We start from the raw sequence: 19527 nt of genomic DNA, 5'->3' as shown, positions 1-19527 counted from the left end.
AAACTTACCAGAAGAAAGCTTTCAGTTATTTTTTAAAAGGAAAAATATTATAAAATGGGAGTAGGGAGACAAAAACTCTGAATACAGAATATTTTCAAATATCTTTAGGTAAGGGACCCATTATGTTATGGTTTGGATATGAGGTATTCCCTGAGAGCTCATGTGTGAGACAAAGCAAGAATATAAAGAGGAGAAATGTTTGGGTTATAAGAGCCTTAACCACACAGTGAATTATTTTCCTTATGGGATTAACAGAATGGTAACTGAAGGAGCTTGTAGGGTATAGCTGGAGGAGGTGGGTCCTTAGGGGTTATGGCTTTGGTGTATATACTTTGTATCTGGTGACTGGATACTTTATCCACCTCCTGATCATGTGAGCTGTTTCCTTCCACCACACACTTTCACCATGATGTTCTGCCTCACTTCCAGCCCTGAGGAATGGAGACTTCTATGTATGGACTGAGACCTCTGAAACTGGGAGCCCCCAAATAAATATTTCTACCTCTAAAATTGTTCTTGTTGTGTCTTTAAGTCACAAGAGTGAAAAAGCTGACTAAAACAGAAATTGGCATAGAAGTGGGGTCATTGCTATGACTAATCTGCCCATGTGATTCAGAAGCTTTTGGAGCTTTTTGGAATTTGGGGGAGGAATTTTGAGATGGTTAGCAGTGCAAGCTGGAAATGCTTTGGATTGTTGTAAGTGGAACTTAATGGTTGATTCTGGTGAGACCAGGGCAAAGGGCAGATAGTATAGATAATGAAAGATTGGGTCAGTAAGATGGGGGCTAATTCAAAGGGAAATAAAATGCTAATACCGCCAAAATACTTCCTCCTCTTCACAACCTGTCGCTAGGTTATATGGCTCCAGAAGTTGTTCATCTCAGAAAGGAGTTGTTAATGAATACTCCCTGGGCAACTTCTTTCTTGCCTATTTGGACATATGTGGAAAATAGGGAGAGGTGCCCCTGGGTGACTTCTATCCCACCTTTGGTTATTCCCACCTTTTGGTCATGTAGGAAGGATGGGAGGAGGCACTAGAAGAAAGGAAACCTAAAATCTATAAAAGGGCAAGATATACCCTCTCCTACAGGCACCAGCTCTGGACCTCCCTCCTCTTGAGAGGAGTCTCCCCCCCCCCCCTCTCTCTGTCTCTGTCTCTCTCTCTCTCTGTCTCTCTCGCTCTCATTTCTTAAATACAATTTAGTTGTTGCTTTTGCCTCAGCATTTCTTGGGTGTTTAATCTTCAACACTGGGGGGAATGAGGACCTGATCCTGATCTTTAAGAAGAGTTCACTAGTGGGAGCTCAGAAGACCAGAATGCCAATAGGACTATGGACAGTGAAGACAGAGCTCAAGAGGGTTCATAGAAGGAAGACTGTGTTGGAAATTGGATTAGAGGCCATTTGTGTTAGGTTCTGGTTGAAAAGTTTTCTGCATTTTTCCCATGTCCTGAAACTTTCTAATTTTAAAAGCAATAGACTCCTTAATGTGACAGAAGAAACGTCTAGGCAGCATATATTCCAGCAGTGGCATGGATATTATGGAAGCTGTCAGCCAAATTTATCATGATAATTTGGAGCAGAAAGATTTGAAAAACTGGACTTGAAAGGTGTAAGTAAAATTGTGACTAAGGAAGTTGCAGTTGTTAAACCTGTTACTGCCATTACAGGAATGCTAAAGACTTTGCCTAGAGACAATAAGAAAAATGATGTGAGGGCATCTGGCGAGACCACACCCATCTCAGGCTTAAGGGAGTAAAGTACAAATTCTCTTGAGAATTGACCAATTGGGCATCCTTCTTGAACAAGGGTGCCTAGGAAGTTTATACTACATGCTCAGCCACACAGAGGCTGCTGCAGCCATGATCCCTGGAGGCTTTACTACTGCTTAAGATGCTGGCAGACCTTGGCATCAATCACATGGTGCTGGTTCTGCAGGAATGTAGGACACTGGAGTTAAGGGAACATGGAGGTTTCCACCACGATTTCAAAGGAAGGCCAGGGAGGCAAGGCAAAATGCAGCAATGTCTGTTGGAGTCCCTGCAGACAGCCCCTGAGAGGGGGTGAATGGAGCTGTGAAGAGGAAGCCTAAGCTTCAGTGGAGACACCCAAGATTAAGAAATATCAATTCAGTGGAATGTCCACTGGGGAAAGCTGAAGGAATTAAGTAGAGACAAGCCAACAGAAAGGCCACTTGGATGCAACCAACGAGGTCACAGGGGCAGATCTACACATGACATCATGATGTCATGTGCTCCAGATGTCAGCCACAGAACTACAGGATTTTTTTACCCAGCTGGATTTTAGTCTTGCTTTTGTCCTATCCCTTCTTTCTATGCCCCTATTTTCATGAATGGAAATGTTTACTCTATACCTTTAGATATTGGATACTTGTAAATCATTTTTTTGATTTTTGTAGGAGCTCACAATGCAAGTTTGCCCTCGATCTCAGAGAAGACTTGGGACTTAAACCTTGAGCAATTTTGGAACTGTTGAGACCATGGAGACTCTTGGAAATGAACAAAATCTATTTTGCACTGTGAGATGGTCATGATCTTTTGGTGGCCAGGGCCAGGTTATGAGACCCTTAACTCAATCAGTAAATTATTCCCCTGATGGGATTAACTGAGTGGTAGCAGAAGGCAGGTAGGATGTGGCTGGAGGAGGTAGGACCCTGGAAGTGTGTTTTTGGGGTATATGTTTTGTATATGGTGAGTGGAGTCTCTCTCTGCTTCCTAACTCCCTATATTTGAAGACGGGTTCTCTACTGAAGTAATTAATGTGAAATAAAATGTATTGTTTGAATGATAAAATTATGGCATTTGCAGGCAAATGGATGAAATTGAAGACTATCATGCTAAGTGAGATAAGCCAATCTCAAAAAACCAAAGGTCGAATGATATCGCTAATAAGTGGATGAGGACACATAATGGGAGGAGGGAGGGGTTAGTGTTAGGGTTAGAGTTAGGGTTAGGGAGGGGGGCAAGATGGAGGAAGGAAGGACTGTATAGAGGGAAAAGAGGGGTGGGAGGGGTGGGGGGAAGGGAAAAAAATAACAGAATGAATCAAACAACATTGCCCTATATAAATTTATGATTACACAAATGGTATGCCTTGACTCCATGTACAAACAGAGAAACAACATGTATCCCATTTGTTTACAATTAAAAAAAAATTGTATGGTTTGGGAAGCCCAGGAGATGGGAGACTAGAGGCATCCAGGAGATACGATCTACTCACTGATATTAAATCAGATCAACAGTTGTGAGGCTGCATGAGGAGGCAGGAGGGCTTGGAACTGGATTCTGCACTGGATTGCAACTCAGTCGGTGACCAGGGAAACCAGAAACATTGGTTTTTAGGATAACAAGAGAACTTTAGAAAGAAGCAGACTGCCCCAGGATCAGGCAGAGGGCAGTGCAGTGAGGGAGGGGAACCCCCCTTCAGCAACCAAAGGAATGAGAGGGATTTCAAGAAATGTAAGCTCTGCTACTGGGAAATACGCAATCTGAGCAGATAGGAGGTCGTACCCTGCATGGTGAACAGGCATGGCAGAAGAAAATCCCTGTACTTTCCTCTGGATTCAGTGAGAGTTGGGAAGGGGAACTACCTTAAGGCAGGCTTATCGACTGTTCTCTGTTAAGATCAGGAACCCCTGCCATGGCTTCTCCTCCTCCCCTTCCTCCTCCTCTTCTTCCTCTTTTTCCTACCCCTCCTTCTCCTTCTCCCTCTTCTAGTGTGTGTGTGTGTGTGTGTGTGTGTGTGTGTGTGTGTGTGTATAAACCCAATGTCCACTTTACCTTTTCTTTCTCTAGGCAGGCTGGACCCAAGTCTGTAACACCACTGTTGGGAGTTCTAGGCGGCAGGAGCTGTGGGTTCAGTGTGTAGATTTGCAAAGCAGAGGAAGGCGGAGTGCGTGTCCTTTGGACACAGGCAGCCTGAGCCTTGTGACCACAGGCCAGACAGGCTGGGTGTGGATGCCGGAGGCCCTGGGTACGGCAGCGCTGCACCTGGGTCTAGTGGGAAGTGTGCTGTCCACAGCACCCCACTCCAGCCAGAGCCCACGCCAGCCACCTCTTCCATGCCCAGAGGCATTTGGAGGATTTGCTGCTCAACCTGGACAGTAGCCACTTTCCCCAAAGCGAATGGAATGAGGGTCTGGGAGGTGGGAGGTGGTACAATTAGATCAGCCCACAGAGTCTGTGGCTCCTACCACAGCAATGTCCGTGTAACCAGGTACAAAAAGCAGTGCTAATGAGGGCTAATTTAGCTCTGCAGCAGACGTAGGTGGGCATGGATGGGTGGAGCTTTTCACTGAGCAGGTTTGGCCTATTGGAGTTGGAACTGAGAAGGAACAAATTAAACTTTATATGCATCCCACATGCTTCCCCATAGCTACATGATTATAAAATGTAGCTGAAAGTAAGTGTCTTAACTACATCAGCCGGGATAAACCTTAGTATGTTTTGGTTTTGCATAGACTTTTTTCCCCTAAGGTGTTTAATTTTGTTTTTCCTCTTATTTTTTCATATTTCTTTGTAAGTGTGTATTTTTCAATCAATTGGATTTTTCTCAATAATTTTTTCTCTCATTTTTCTTCCATTTTCTCCTCTTTTTTGTTCTTTCTCCTCATTTCTTCCTTGGTCTCCCTTTCCTCCTCCTTTGCCCATTACTTCCTATATGTTTCAGTATTGAGTTTACTACAACTGATAATTTTTCAAGTGTTACAAGGCTAGGTCCTACAGGCAGAGCCAAGGCAGCTATCCCAGTTTTTGAATGCTGGTTCTTGTGAATACATTAGAAAGAATTCAAGCAAAATTTGGAGTAGTAAGCCACAAGTTTAATTGAATGAGAAATAAGGCAAATATACAGCATAGGAACTATAGACTGCCTTGAAAAGAGGATGGTAAGTTTCTCACATATTGGAGTTTTGAAGGAAATTGAACATTTTATTCTTGTTTCAATTTTTCTATGCCTTCATTGGTTTATTACCTTTTGTGTAGTCCTCAGAAAGCTTTCTTTGCAAGGGTCTTGACGTTGTAGCTGACTGGGTGATTGGCAGCTGTGACTTAGTTTCAGTGTAAAGGAAGGGCCTAGTGACTTGGTTGCAAGAGATCATGATGATGTGATCTGGAAAGAGTTGAGTAAAATGCCAAAAAATTTAAAAATTGATTACTAAAATGATTGATGGATTCAAAGAAGGTACAAATACACATCTGAATGAATTAAGGAAGATAATACAGAATACAAATGAGAAATTTGACTAAGGAATGTGGATTCTGAAAAAAACACAAGCAGAAGTCTTGGAAATGAAAAGCTCAATAACTCAAATAAAAGCTCAGTTGAACATCTCACCAGAAGACTAGATCAAGTAAAAGACACGATTTCATTTCTTGAAGATTAGGTGAATTAACTAGAATGTTGAAACAATAATGAACACAAAAATAAAAGAGTATAAGAAGAATATACAAAAAGTCTTGGATAATTTTAAGAGCTCTGACTTAAGATTCAAAGACCTTGAGAAGGAACATGGGCTAAAGCATTGATAACCAGTTCAGTAAAATAATAGCAGAAAAAAAATCCAAACCTCAGGAATAAGATGGACATTCAGATACTGGTTGCATTTACAATTCCAAATAGATAATATCAGAAAAGGTTATCTCCATGATGTATAAGAAAAAAATTTAAGTAGCAAGAGAGAAATGCCAAGTCACTTATAAAGATAAACTCATCAGAATAGTAGCAAGTTTCTGAATAGAAACTCTAAAGAGCAGGAGGGCATGGAACAACATATTTCAAAGCTTGAAAGAAAATAACTGCCAACCTACATTAGTACATCTAGCAAAGTAATCCTTTAGAATCAACGGAGTAAAAAAAAAAAATTCAAAGATATACACAAATTAAAGAAAGTAATGATACTAAACCAGCATTGCAGAAAATGCTTAAAGGAATGTTACATAGAGAAGAAAATAAAAACAACTAAGAGAACTTGGGAAAAAAATAGATCTCATTGGAATAGTGGATAAGCAAATGAGAATCAGAATTGAATCAAACATTATAAATAGAGCAAAGTGACAGGAAGTAATATGTACCCTTGTAGAATAACAATGAATTGGTTATTTATTGTTGATTCTCCAACTAATAGACATAGGCTAGCAGGTTGATTAAAAAGATAGGCCCAACTGTGTGTTTTCTTCAAGAAATACTCTTCACTGGCAAAGATATTCACAGATTACTTGAAAAGATGAGAATTTTGCTCAATACAAATGGAATCAAAAGCAACCAGGAGTAGCTAGCTACTCACATATTTGTAAAGAAGACTTCAAGACAAAATTAGAAGAGGCAAAGAGGCTAATTATATATTTGTTAAGGAAACAATTGAACAAGAAGATACACATGCTGTTAATATCAATTATTCACACATTGATGTACAAAATTGTATAAAACCAACACTGCTCAAAGGAAAGAGACAGAGAGATCAAAACACAATAATAGTGTTGCACACTCTCTAATATAACATCTCTAATATAACATCTCACAAATAGATCATCTAGACAAAACTATTAACAAACATACTACAGCATTAACTATACTTTAGATCAAGTGGACTCAACAAACATCTAAAGAATATTTCATCCAATGACACATTCTTTTCAGCTCCTTATGGAACTTTATCAAAAAGAGATCAAATATTAGGCCACAAAGTCTTCAAAAGTTAAAAAAAAATAATTTCATGTATGCTACCAGGTCAAAATGGAATGAGATTAGAAATCAATAGCAAAAACAAAACAAAACCAAAACTACACAAATTATAGATTCTCATGGAAAATGAGGAAAGTAAACATAACTTTTGAATAATGAGGTGGGTTGATGAAGAAATGGGGGAAGAAATTTTAAAATTCTTAGAATCAAATGATAATAGTAACACAAAATACCAGAATATGTGGAATACAGTTAAGACAGTTCTAAGAGGGAAATGTATAGTTATGAGAGCCTATATTTTAAAAGTCAAAAGGGTTTCAAATAAATAACTTAATGATTCATCTCAATATCTTAGAAAAGCAAAAACAAACCAATCTCCAAATCAGTAGACTAAAAGAAATAATAAATATCACAGCTGAAATTAATTAAATAGAGAATTTATAAAAACACAAAGGATCAATGACAAAAGAGTTGGTTCTATGAAAAGATCAACAAGATAGAAAAAACCTTAGCTAAACTAACAAAAGATGTAGAAAAACAATTTAAAATTTGGAGATAAAAAATAGGATATTCTATCAAATTCCACTGAAACTCACAGATTCACTTGGGACAATTTTGAAAAGTGATGTTACAATAAATTGAAGAATCTAGAAAAAATGAATCAATTTCTAGGTTAATATGATCTACCAAAATCAAACCAAAAGGATATAGAAAACCTAAACAGAATAATACCAAACAATGAGGTGGAACTAGTAATAAAAATTCTCCCCAACCTTCACAAAAGTCCAGAACAAGATGGATTCATGGATGAAATTTAGATGACTTTTAAAGAAGAACTAATGCCAAGCCTCCTTAAAATATTCCACAAAAAAAGGGGGAAGGAATGATTCCAAACTCATATGACCTATACAGTATAACCCAGCTTCCAAAACTGGATAAAGACATGTGAAAGAAAGAAAATTCCAGACCAATATCCTAGAGAAGCAGATTGAAAAGATTTTAATAAAATACTGACAAACAGAATTCTACAATACATTAAAAATATGCACATGATTGAATTGGTTTCACTCCAGGATGTAGGATGGTTCACATATACAAATCAATAAACATAATATACCACATAAATATAATTAAGATAAAAAATTACATGATCAATAAAAGACCTTTGGGTGGAGTTGTAGCTCAGCAGTAGTTTGCCTAGCATGTATGAGACACTAGGTTTGATGCTCAGTACTACCTTAAGAAAAAAATAAATAAATAAAGTTTAAAAACGAAACTTTGACAAAATTTAACACCCCTTCGTTAAAAACCCTAAAGAAATGTTTTTGGAAAATGGATATGAAATCATAATCACCTACAAATTCTTAAAGAGAGAGCATGGGGAACTATTGGTTAATGACTAGTAAGTTACATTTAGATAAGAGAAATATTTGTGTCCTATGGCACAGTATGGTGACTATGGATAATGATACAATACTACATATTTCTAAAAGCTAAGAAATACTTACAAAAAATTTCATTCAAGGAAGTCATAAATATTTGAGGATAAAGATATGCTTTCCTTGATTTAAACATTAGAAACTATGGACATCATATATAGAAATATCATATACTACTTTATGAATATGTACCATTTTTATTTATAAATTTAAAAATTAAAAATATATAAAGTTAATACCAAAAGCAAATCTAATTTAGGTTACACACAAAAATAAATTCACAGAAAATTACAAAAGTAAACACAAATGATGAAATCATGAAACTAGGAAAAGAAATGATTTATTTGAGAAGGAAAACACTGTCATGAAAGGCTAAATAATATTAAAAAAAGAGTGATATACTTGATAGGGAAGACAATGTCTACCACATTGAAATTGTTCTTCTACTAAGGATATTTCTCAGAGCTCCTTTCATATCCCGATTCCTCAGACTGTAGATGAAGGGATTCATCATGGGGGTGACCAGACAGTATAACATAGACACAATGACATCCTTGTCATTGGTGCTATCAGATGAGGGAACAAAATAGAGTGCAATTATTGTTCCATAGTATAGAGAAACCACAGAGAGGTGGGAACCACATGTAGACAAGGCTTTGCAGATCCCCTTGATGGAGGGTCTTCTCAGAATGGTGGCCCCAATGTGACCATAAGAGACCAGAATACATATAAATGGCAGGGTAATGACCACTGATCCTACAATGAGGATGGCTAGTTGATTGATGGTTGTGTCTGAACTGGATAGTTTAAGTAGGGCAGAGAGGTCACAGAAGAAATGGTGAAGAGTGTGGTCTCTAAGGAAAGAGAGGTGGGTTAGGAGGAGAGTGTGCAAAAGGGCATTGAAAGAGGACAAAACCCAGGACACAACCACTAACAGGAAACAGAGGTTCTGACTCATGATTCTGGAATAGTGCAGGGGGTGACAGATGGCCACATACCTATCATAAGCCATTGAGGTCAGAAGGAAGCTGTCAAGATCTGCAAATAATAGAAAAAAATATGCCTGGGAAATGCATCCAGTATATGAGATGGACTGAGTCTGCATCAGCATGTTCATGAGCATCTTTGGAGCTGTGACTGAGGAGAAGCAGATGTCAGTGAGGGCCAAGTGGCTGAGGAAGAAGTACATGGGGGTGTGGAGGTGAGAGTCCAGCCTGATGAGCAGGATGATGAGCAGGTTCCCCAGCACTGTGGTCAGGTACATGGCCAGGAACAGGGTGTAGAACATGCCTTGCTGCTCTGGCTGGATGGGGAGCCCCAGGAGGAGGAACTCAGACACACTGCTCTGGTTCTCCCTCCTCATGTTCTTCAAGTTCTCTTTTGCTGAGGATGAAAAAGAGATGGAAATGTTAGAGAATGAGAAATCATTGTGAATATTATGTAATAATATCATGGTCTTTAATTAATCAGTATGTGCATTTTAACCTGAACATCTCAGACTGTTTGTCCACTAATGGGCTAGTGATGGTCTGGAAAAAAGATGTGAGTCCACCTATAAAACAAGTGAACATCTTTGGAGAAACCATGAAACAACAGAATGATTAGTAAATCAGACCAAGTCCCAACTTGAGGAGTTCAGGATGGAAATTTGAGATTAGGGAATGAGCGTTCATGAGGAGGTCAGTGAACATCTAATGGAAATCTATTTGGTAATGTGATGTCTAATGGTTTTTCCGCCTCTCTCAACCTTCACATGCCTCTGAAATATACTTTACCTAATGCTTTATTTCCATGGGTTGAATCAAGCAAACACAGTGGACTGCTTTGGATGTAGAGAAGATTAAGATCTGGAGGCTTGGTGGAAATCATATGGACAGGCTGAGGCATGGGTGTTAAGGGATGAATCAATGTCTGTAACATTAAATATAATGACATACCTTGCAATGCATCTATCAGTTCTTCCTTTAAGAAAGTGCTTTCCTAATCAATGATCTTAACTTCAATCTCTTTTTCTAAAAGGATTTTCAAGGGATGCGGATAAAACTTCTGTTTCATATTATTTGTCCACCTAGAAAACCCAAAATTAACACTTTGGGTTAACTCAGACCGATTCACCCTATAGAATTCATTATAACACAAGGGAATACTTGACTTTTCTGGTCACTTCTTGAATCTGCCAAAGAGTTTCTTTGTGTTTGCCTAACAAAAACAAACCATACATTCTTCTTCATGATTCTTAGCTTAGATTTGATGTCAAAGGTTCTTTTTAATTAGCACATTTTAATTATACCTAATAATGGGTTTCACTGTGGCATATTCACACATGTTAATAACATACTATGTGTTCTTTATCCATTCATTCTTTGATGGTATACCAGATTCTTAACCAGTATTTTTGTCATATTTCCAATATTTTTCTACATTGCATCTATTATCATTCCTCTCCTCTCCTTCAGGTCAGTGAGTCTTAGAGATCTATCCATGTGAGCTATCACAAATAATAGGAAAACAGATTATAATCTCTCTACTAAAAAATGAAATTCATATTCTTTGTAAAGATATGTCAAGTAGAGGAAATTGCTGGGGAGTGATGTTGACCAATTTATATTCTTATGTTGTGTGGGCGGACAAACGTATAACAACAAATCCCATTAATATGGACAATAATAATGCCCAATAAAAATGTGGAAAAAAGTAAAGGAAAATAGCATTTGAGAGCTAAGATAGGGTCTCACTATCTAATTTATCTTAAAGTAATTTGGGGTTTTAACTAAAGTTTATGTACCAACTCTCACATGAATTGATTGAAATCACCATTAAAATTCTTATATCCTTCAGCACACTAAGTTAAATATTATATTAATGTGACCTTGTGAGCTGACATAGATTATACTTTTGGTTGTTACTTATCAATCAGTTGGTAACAATCAGTTTATCACAAGGAAAACAGTAATTAGCTATTAGTTGGGCATGTAGGTTGTTTCTAATATTTTGCTATTTCCATCAATATTGTAAACAACATTGTTCTTATATCATCTTTCACACCAGCATATGTATCTGTAACATAAATTCTTTGAAATTAAATTGGAGGGAAAACATTCATGGCTTGATAGAGTGTCAAAATACCAGAGGTGTTTCGGAAGCCAATTCTTAGGTGATAAGGAAGCCAATTCTTTTTACAGTCTAAAAAGAGTCCTTCACAGAAGAACCCATCACCAGAAGACAATGAGAATGGGCACTCCAGTTTAGTATCTGGAGACAACAGAGCCAGGGCATTTGAGGAACAGAAAACTCCAGACCATGGTCACTCTGGGAAGTGTAGGAGTCAGAATTATTGATTAGCAATTTACATTGTCATAGAAATTTCGATCTATTTCAGAACACTAGTGCATTCAAGTAAAGGATTAGGTAAGAAGTGACTAATCTCGCTGGCTTCTAGGTAGAGGTCAGATGATACCAAAGAGAAAGTGTCAGCAGGAATCTGAATAGGAGGTGATTGTTGCAGTTCAGGTACAAACTGATGCCCTCCTGCACTTGGATTATGGCAGCAGAGATTAAGAAAATAAAAGAGATTTAGCATACAAGTTGCAGAAAAACCCACAAGACCTAATGGAGTTAGAGTTAAGAAAAAGAGATGTTTTTCCACCTCTTTCTCAAGGGTTAGATATATCCTTCTGAGATAAACTATACTGTGACATTTTTTCCTATTAGATCAGGTTGTGGACCCAAACTCAAGTCAAGATTAATTACTCTACATAGAGCTGCCTGTTGTAGTGTGTTATGTGAGAGGTAGGATTTAGAGATCAGTTGTACCCACTGGACAAACCCACATAGACCCAGAACATAAAGAATTATATTACTGAATTGAAATTCTACACCTGCTATGACATAGTCCCTTACATGTTGAACACAGGTACCTTCAGCTACACGTCATAAGGAGGTTCTTCCAATTTCTCTAGAAGGCATAAAATGCAGTAAGCAGGTGGCACTTCTAAGGGGCTCAAAGTTCCATTGCAACAGAAGATAAGTTGGTTCAGAACCATCCAGGATAGGGATATGAATACGCATCTGTTCACAGCTCCTGAGAAATCTGTGAACTCTGACTACAAACCATGGAGAGGACCTATGGGCAGGGAGAGCAATGCCCCACTTCAGATCCAAATTAGAGACAAACCAGATATAATTGCTTCATTGCCTTTTGCTCCCTTGGGGAAAGAGGCTGAAGCAGGCAAGAGAGAGTTCACCCTTGGAGGAATAATGACAATAACCACAAGTCAGCCATTAGACCTTGGGGAAAGTGTGATTGCGATTCCATAACAAGCCAAGTTGGAGGTGAAAAGTGATAATCAAATTTTCTTGCCTTTGACCCCATATTATTTCAAGAACACCAGAAATACTCAAATACCATCACTCTGAATAATTTGGGACATTAAATTTCATTATTACCCAATGAAATATCATTTCTATAAATTTCAATGTCTTCCTTAAAAGCATTCTATTGGTACACATTTCTCACAATACCATAAAGTAATCTTTAATGCTTGCCTTTCACTCAGTTCCTTACAAAACTGATCCCTAATACATTTTGTACATTCCCAGCTCCATTTCTTCAGTGCTGGTAGAAAAAGAATATCAAAGTGAAGATATTGAATATTTATAAATGTTGTTAATTAAAATCAGCATACTACACTAATGCAGTCACATCAATGTTTATATCAGCCCAATTCACAATAGCTGTATTGTAGAACCAACCTAGATGCCCTTCAATAGATGAATGGATAAAAAGACTGGTATATATACACAATGAAACATTATTCAGCCATAAAGAAGAATAAAAGTATAGCATTTGCTGGTAAATGGATGGAGTTGGAGAATATCATGGCATGTGAAATAAACCAATCCCCAAAAAACAAAGGCTGAATTGTTTCTTTGATAAGAGGATACTGTTACATAAGGGGGTGTTTGAAAGAATGGAAGAGCATTGGATTGTGTAGAGGAAAATGAGGAGAGGAGTGGGGGTTGGGGAAAGAAAGACATTATAATGAGACAATCAATCATTACCCTATGTACATGTGTGACTACATGAATGATGCGACTCTACATCATGTACAACCAGAGAAATGAAAAGTTGAACTCCATTTGTGTAGAGTGAATAAAAAAGGACAAAAAAATTTTAAAAAGTAAAAACAATTCTATATATTCAAAGTATTGAGGACAAGCACTCAGTTTTCATGTCTTTATAGCCAGCAGTAGAAATGATTAATCATAGGGTATACGATGCTTTTTAGCCATCTTGCCTCATAAGTGTTATCCTAAATTAAAAGGATTTAAATTTAATTAAAAATTAAGTTAAAAGTTATCCTAAATTAAATGTAAATAAATCCTAATTTAGTTATCCTAAATTAAAAGTTTTTAAGAGGGTAATAATGCATATTAAAAATTAAAATATGGTATAAGGACTATATGGATGTAACAGCTACATTAGAAACAATGGATACATCTACAAAAATCAGATATATATGTTACAATTGGCCCAAGAGAGCAGTGTGGAAAGGATACACTATAAAAATTAATTTTAAATACTTCATTATTAACATTTGAAAATGATTAAATGACTTTACACTTCACATTACACTAAAAATAGTCAACTGCGTATATTTTAAGAATTTTCAGGCCTAGAAGGAATGATTTAAAATTCCACGTGAAAACAATTTACTCTTATTAGGTACATTAGACGAGATGTCCTATTTTTTGTAATATATGCAATATATATTTTTACACAGCTGCTTTTTTGCAAACATGAAGTAGAATTACATAATGATATGAAAATATTTCTTTTATAAATTTTTTTATTTCACAAAATTAGTTAATTGTACATGACAGTAGAATGCATTTATACATTTTGATAGAGCATACATAAATAGAGTGTAATCTCTCATTTTTCTGATTGTACATAATGCAGGATCACATCGATCATGCAGTCATACATGTACATGAGATAATAATGTCTGTTTCAATCTACTCTCATCCTTCCCCATCTCCCTCCCCTCCCTTCACTCCCATCTACTTAATATAAAGTAACTCTATTCTTACCTATCCGCGTCTCCCCTGCTATTGTGAATTAGCTTCCACATATCAGAGAAAACATTCAGCCTTTGTTGTTTTAGGTTTGGCTTATTTCACTTACCTTGATATTCTCAAACTCCATCCATTTACCAGCATTCGACGGAATTTCATTCTTCTTTAAAGATGAGTAATATTCCATTGTATGTGTGTAAGTATATATCTATATCTATATCTATATATATACATATATATAACGTTTTCTTTATCCACTCATCTCTTGAAGGGCATCTAGGTTGGTTCCGTAGTTTAGCTACCATGAATTGAGCTGCTATGAACGTTGATGTGGTAGCATCAGTCACTGTAGTATGCTGCTTTTAACTCCTTCAGTGATGAAAGCTGGAAAAGCTTTAGCATGTTGTCACTGGACCTTAATGGGCAATTCTTGTGGGAGTTCAGAAGACAATGATGCCAATAGTACTGTGGATGGTAAAGACTGGGCTCATGAAGTTTCAGAGGGGGAAGAGGACTCTACTGGAAATTGGACTAAAAGCATTTGTGTTATGTTCTGGCTAAGACGTTGTCTCCATTTTACCCATGTCCTGAGATTTTCTGTCAGACCGAATTTAAAGGTGATGGACTTCTTAATCTGGTGGAAGAAATTTCTAGGCAGTATAGTATTCAGGAAGTGGCATGTAGGACACTGGCAGCTTTTAAATAAGATTACGTTGATAATCAGGAGCAAAAAGCAAAGCAGAAAGATTTGAGAAACTTGCAGTTCGTGCAGAAAACTGCAAGTAGAACTGAGGCTAAGGAAAGTGTGGTTGTTCAGGACATTACAGCCACTACAGAAATATTGATACTTCGCCAATAATAAAGATAGATCAAGGGTGCCTCAGGAATTGTCAAGACCATACCCACCTCAAGCTCAAGGGTATAAAAGTAAAAAAATTCCCTTGAGCAGAGACCAGTGGGGAGACTTTCTTGCAAAAGGAGGCTATGAGATTGATTTACACAGATCAGATGCTCAGGCACTCAGAGGCTACTGCAGCCTTGGTCCCTGGAGGCTTGGCTACTTCTCGAGATGTAGCATATCTTGGTGTCAAGCACACAGTGCTGGTTCTGCAGGATTGTGGGAAGCTGGAGTTATGGGTTCATGGAAACTTCCATCAAGATTTCAAATCTATAGAATGTGTTTTCCCAGCTGGATTTTCATCTAGCTTTAGCCCCATTCCTTCTTTCTATGCCCCTAGTTCTTCATTTTGGATTGGAAATTTTTACTCTGTTCTTTTATATATTGGATATATGTAACTTGTTTTTGATTTTTACTCAGCTCATGCTGAGAGTTTGCCTTGAGTTTCAGAAGAAACTTTGGACTCAAATTTTTGGATAATTTCAGAAGTGTTGAGACTATGGAGACTCTTGGAAATTAACTAAATATATTTTGCATTGGGAGATGGCAATGAGATTTTGGGGACTGGGGCAGAATGTTATGGTTTAGATATAACATGAATGTTATAGCTTAGATATAAGATGTTCCCCAAAACTCATGTGTGAGACAATGCAAGAAAGTTTAGAGATGAAATGATTTGATGATGAATGTCTTCACCTAATCCGTGCATTAATCTGCTTGAATGAATTAACTGGGTGATAAATGTAGGCAGGTAGGTGTGGCTGAAGGGCATTGGTCATTGGGGTCTGCCTTTGGAGCACATATTTTGTCCATGGCAAGGGGAGCAGTTCCAAAAGTTCGCCACTGACAATGGACTCAAACTACTACATTTATAAACCAAAATAAATCTTTCATACTTTAAGCTGTTTTTCTTAGTCATTTTGTCACAGAGATGCTAAAGTTGACTAACACAGAAAATAGGTACCAAGAGTGAGGTTATCGCTGTGACTGTTCCTGACCATGTGTTTCAGAAGCCTTTGTAACTGGTTTGAGATGAATTTGTACATGTTTGGAGATGCAGGCTAGAAAAAACCCTATAATGTTGTAAGTAAAAATAAGGGACAATTCTCGTGTGAACTTTTAATAACAGAATACTGAAAGAAGAGACACATTAGGTTTCAGATGGAAACAAAATATATTGGAAACTGCACTAGAGGTCATCCACATGATCTTCTGGTAAAGAACTTATTTACATTTTGTCCTGACCTGAGAATTTGTGTGAGGATGTCTTGGGCAAATTAATCCAGCAGAGGAAAATTCAAGGCAGTAGAGCTATCAGTAGGTATGGCTGGCAGCATTTAGGCAGGTTTACAACAGGAAGCAGAGGAGAAAGATTCTAAACACTTACAGTTGGGACAGGAAAAAAGTCAGTGTAAAATTGGGGCCATGGAAGGTACAGTTGCTGAAAAGACTAGCACCATGATGAAGAAGCCAAGTACTTTGCACCTGGAGTATCGAAAAGATGCCTTTAGGGCACCTTAGCAATTGTCAAGACACCACCCACCCCAGATTCAACGGTTTGGAAGTGAAAACTCCTATGAAAGACATTGCTTTGAAGAGAGGCAGGGTGCCCTACTCCATCACCCCACATAGAAAGCCCAGGATTCATTTCACTGTGACCAACTGTCCAGACACTAAGAGTCCCTGTAGCCGTGTTTCAGGTGGGTCTGGATTCTGCTCAATCTGCTTGCAGGCCTTGGCATCATCAATGTGGCTCTGGTTTTGCAGGTATGAAGAATGCAGGGATAACAAGGTCATGGGGGTTTCCACTGAGGTTTCAAAGGAGGCCTGGGATGCCAGGAAATCTCTGGCAGGTTTGAAATTCCATGGCAGTGTTTAGAAGGTGATGAACGAAGTTGTGATTGTGACACTAAAGCTCAGTGGATGCCCCAGGAAGGAGGAGATGACAGGAATGTGGCACATCTGTCCATGAAGGCTGCAGGAGGCGCCGTGTCCCCATCTCCTGAATCAGCAGTAGCACCTGGAGCCCACTAAGGCAGAACCAGAGGGTTAGGAGAAGTGGGTGTATGCATGTGAAAATGTCAGAAGATGGGCCAGGCTACACTATGAGGAAATTGCCTAAGACCATTCATTTGGGTGCACAGTTGTCTTAGAAGTCTCTCTGGAGGTGGGATTCGTGACTGGGGGATCTCTACAATGCAGTGCAATGCTGAAGTGATTGCTATATGACCAGTTCAGGGTTAAAGTCAGGTCCAGTTCTAGCTCCAGCATCAGCACCAGAGGTAGAGTCAACTACAAAATTGGTGGGGTCTATAGTATCAGCTCTACCACCAGCTCTCTAGCTAGATCTGGATCCAGGATTGAAGATGCAACTGCAGGTAGCACCAGTTTCAAACTAGAGACATCACAGCCCCAGGCTAGCACTAGTTATGGTGGTAGAGATAGCTCCAGTGGAAATTCCAGCTCCAGTGCCAGCAATACAGTCTCCTGTAGAACTGCATGAACACACCATTAATACACAAGATTAGTGGTCACTTCTGGATGATCTTACTAGGTGTGCCAGGGACCTCTCTGGAGTGATGTTAGAGCTTTATGCCTTGATACAAATTTACCAAATTAATTCACTAGTTCATTAGTATCTGAACCTTGTGTTGCATGTAGCTATATAGCATGATTTTAAAAATATTTCCACACGTACTCTTTTGTTCAGAGAGTTGGGTGTTAGTGTTTCTGGTGTTCTTTTCTTTGGAGGGGAGGGGTGGGGATTGAACCCAGAGCTGAATGTGTGCTAGGCAAGTGGTTTACCACTGAGCTACATCCACAGACCACTTGGTATTCTTGATGCCAATGGGGTCCAAATGGGGTCAAAAGCAAGAGACTTTGGTTACCACATCCAACTCCAGCTTGGCTTATTATGAAACCTGAATTGTACTTTCCCCAAGGTCAACTGAGAAGACAAAAACTCTGGTGAATCATCAAGTTCCTAATTGAGGCCTTCTGATTATTATTATTCCTTCAAGGGCAAACTCTCTTATGCCTGCTTCAACAAGTGGTTCTTCACCCAAGGGAGCCAAAGGTGATGAAGTAATTATATCTAGTTTGCTTTAATTTAGAGCTCAGATGGAGAATTGCCCCTACGTCTTCTCCATGGCTTATAACACTGAAACTCACCCAGATTTCTCAAGACCTGTGAACCAACTGTATGTATCTACCTTCTTTGATTCTGTATGGACAGCTTTTCTGTCTGTTGCTATGGAACTTTGAGTGCCTTAGAGACTTCACCTGCTTCACTGTATTTTGTACCTTCTAGAGAGAAACAGAAGAACCTTTGCATGACTTGTAGCTGAAGGTGTCTCTGCTTATCATCCAATGGCCATGACAGAGCAGGGGTTGAATTCATATTAAGTCGTACGATTGCATGTGTTTTTGTGCTCATGTGCACAAGTGTGTGTGTGTACATGTGCTACCAATCCCTAGATTTTACCCCTCATCACATCATACTATGGCAGACAGTTCCACAGAGAGTAAGTTAACTTGAATAATTATCTATCCAAATTGTGAAGACAGGGCAACAAAATAAAATGAAATAAAACTCCATGTAGCATCATTTGTCTCACACTGATTCTACATCAAATTTTTGAAAGGAAGGTACAAAAATTAAACCTCCTTTTCTTATTTTTAGCCCCATTTTGTGTTGTTGGGTTTTTTTTATGTATTTCTATAATTTTGTCCATCTCTACTGTCCCATCCAGGTGCAACAAATATGTACTTTGTATTAAATTACTGGAGTACCTCCCATTCAGAATCTTGCTGACATTCTTCACCTTGCTATAATTTGATCTCTACTGAGTAGAAAGGAAGTGTTGTGAAATTATTAGGCACCTCATTACTTAATCCTTGTTTGTGTTTAGTTACTCTTGTTCTATAACAAATAACAGAAAAGGCCTTGCATACTGGGCTTCTTCATAATTCTCCAAGTCATAAATCCCAGGCTTATCATGGTGTGGAGTTTTCTCTGTTCCTCAGATGCCCTATCCCTGTCCTCTCCAGACACTCAATAAGAGTGCCTATTATTGATAATCTTCCTATAATAGGTTCTTCTATTAAGGACTCCTTTTGGTGAACACATAAACAATTGGTTTTCTCATCCATGTCTCTTGTAATTTCACAGGCTATCAAAACAGTGATACCTCCAATTTCATTTCCAAGACTTCATCCTACAGATATATTTGCTAGTAAGTAAAATGCACAAGAAAAATTTGGTTTATTACAATATTTTTGGAAATAGCAAAATTTTATAAACAACCTTTATGACCAACAGGCCATTATCATTTTCATTGTGACAAACTGATTTTACCAACATGGTAATCAGTAACATAGCTGAATGTATAATCCATCTAGGTTACAAGAT

The 19527-nt window shown here is 38.1% G+C and overlaps 1 pseudogene across 1 annotated transcript; it reads right to left on the bottom strand.

The window, feature by feature from the left end:
• Positions 1-8561: 8561 nt before the first annotated feature.
• On the bottom strand, positions 8562-9568 carry LOC306645580 (olfactory receptor 1J21-like; annotated as a pseudogene). The gene has a single exon. The product of its transcript is annotated as an olfactory receptor 1J21-like (transcript).
• Between the last annotated feature and the right edge of the window lie 9959 nt (positions 9569-19527).

This window comes from Sciurus vulgaris, assembly GCF_902686455.1.
Source record: "Sciurus vulgaris genome assembly, chromosome: 15".
Classification (NCBI taxonomy): Eukaryota; Metazoa; Chordata; class Mammalia; order Rodentia; family Sciuridae; genus Sciurus; species Sciurus vulgaris.
The sequence above is the reverse complement of the archived record's forward strand: the minus strand, read 5'-3'. Positions and strand labels throughout refer to the sequence as shown.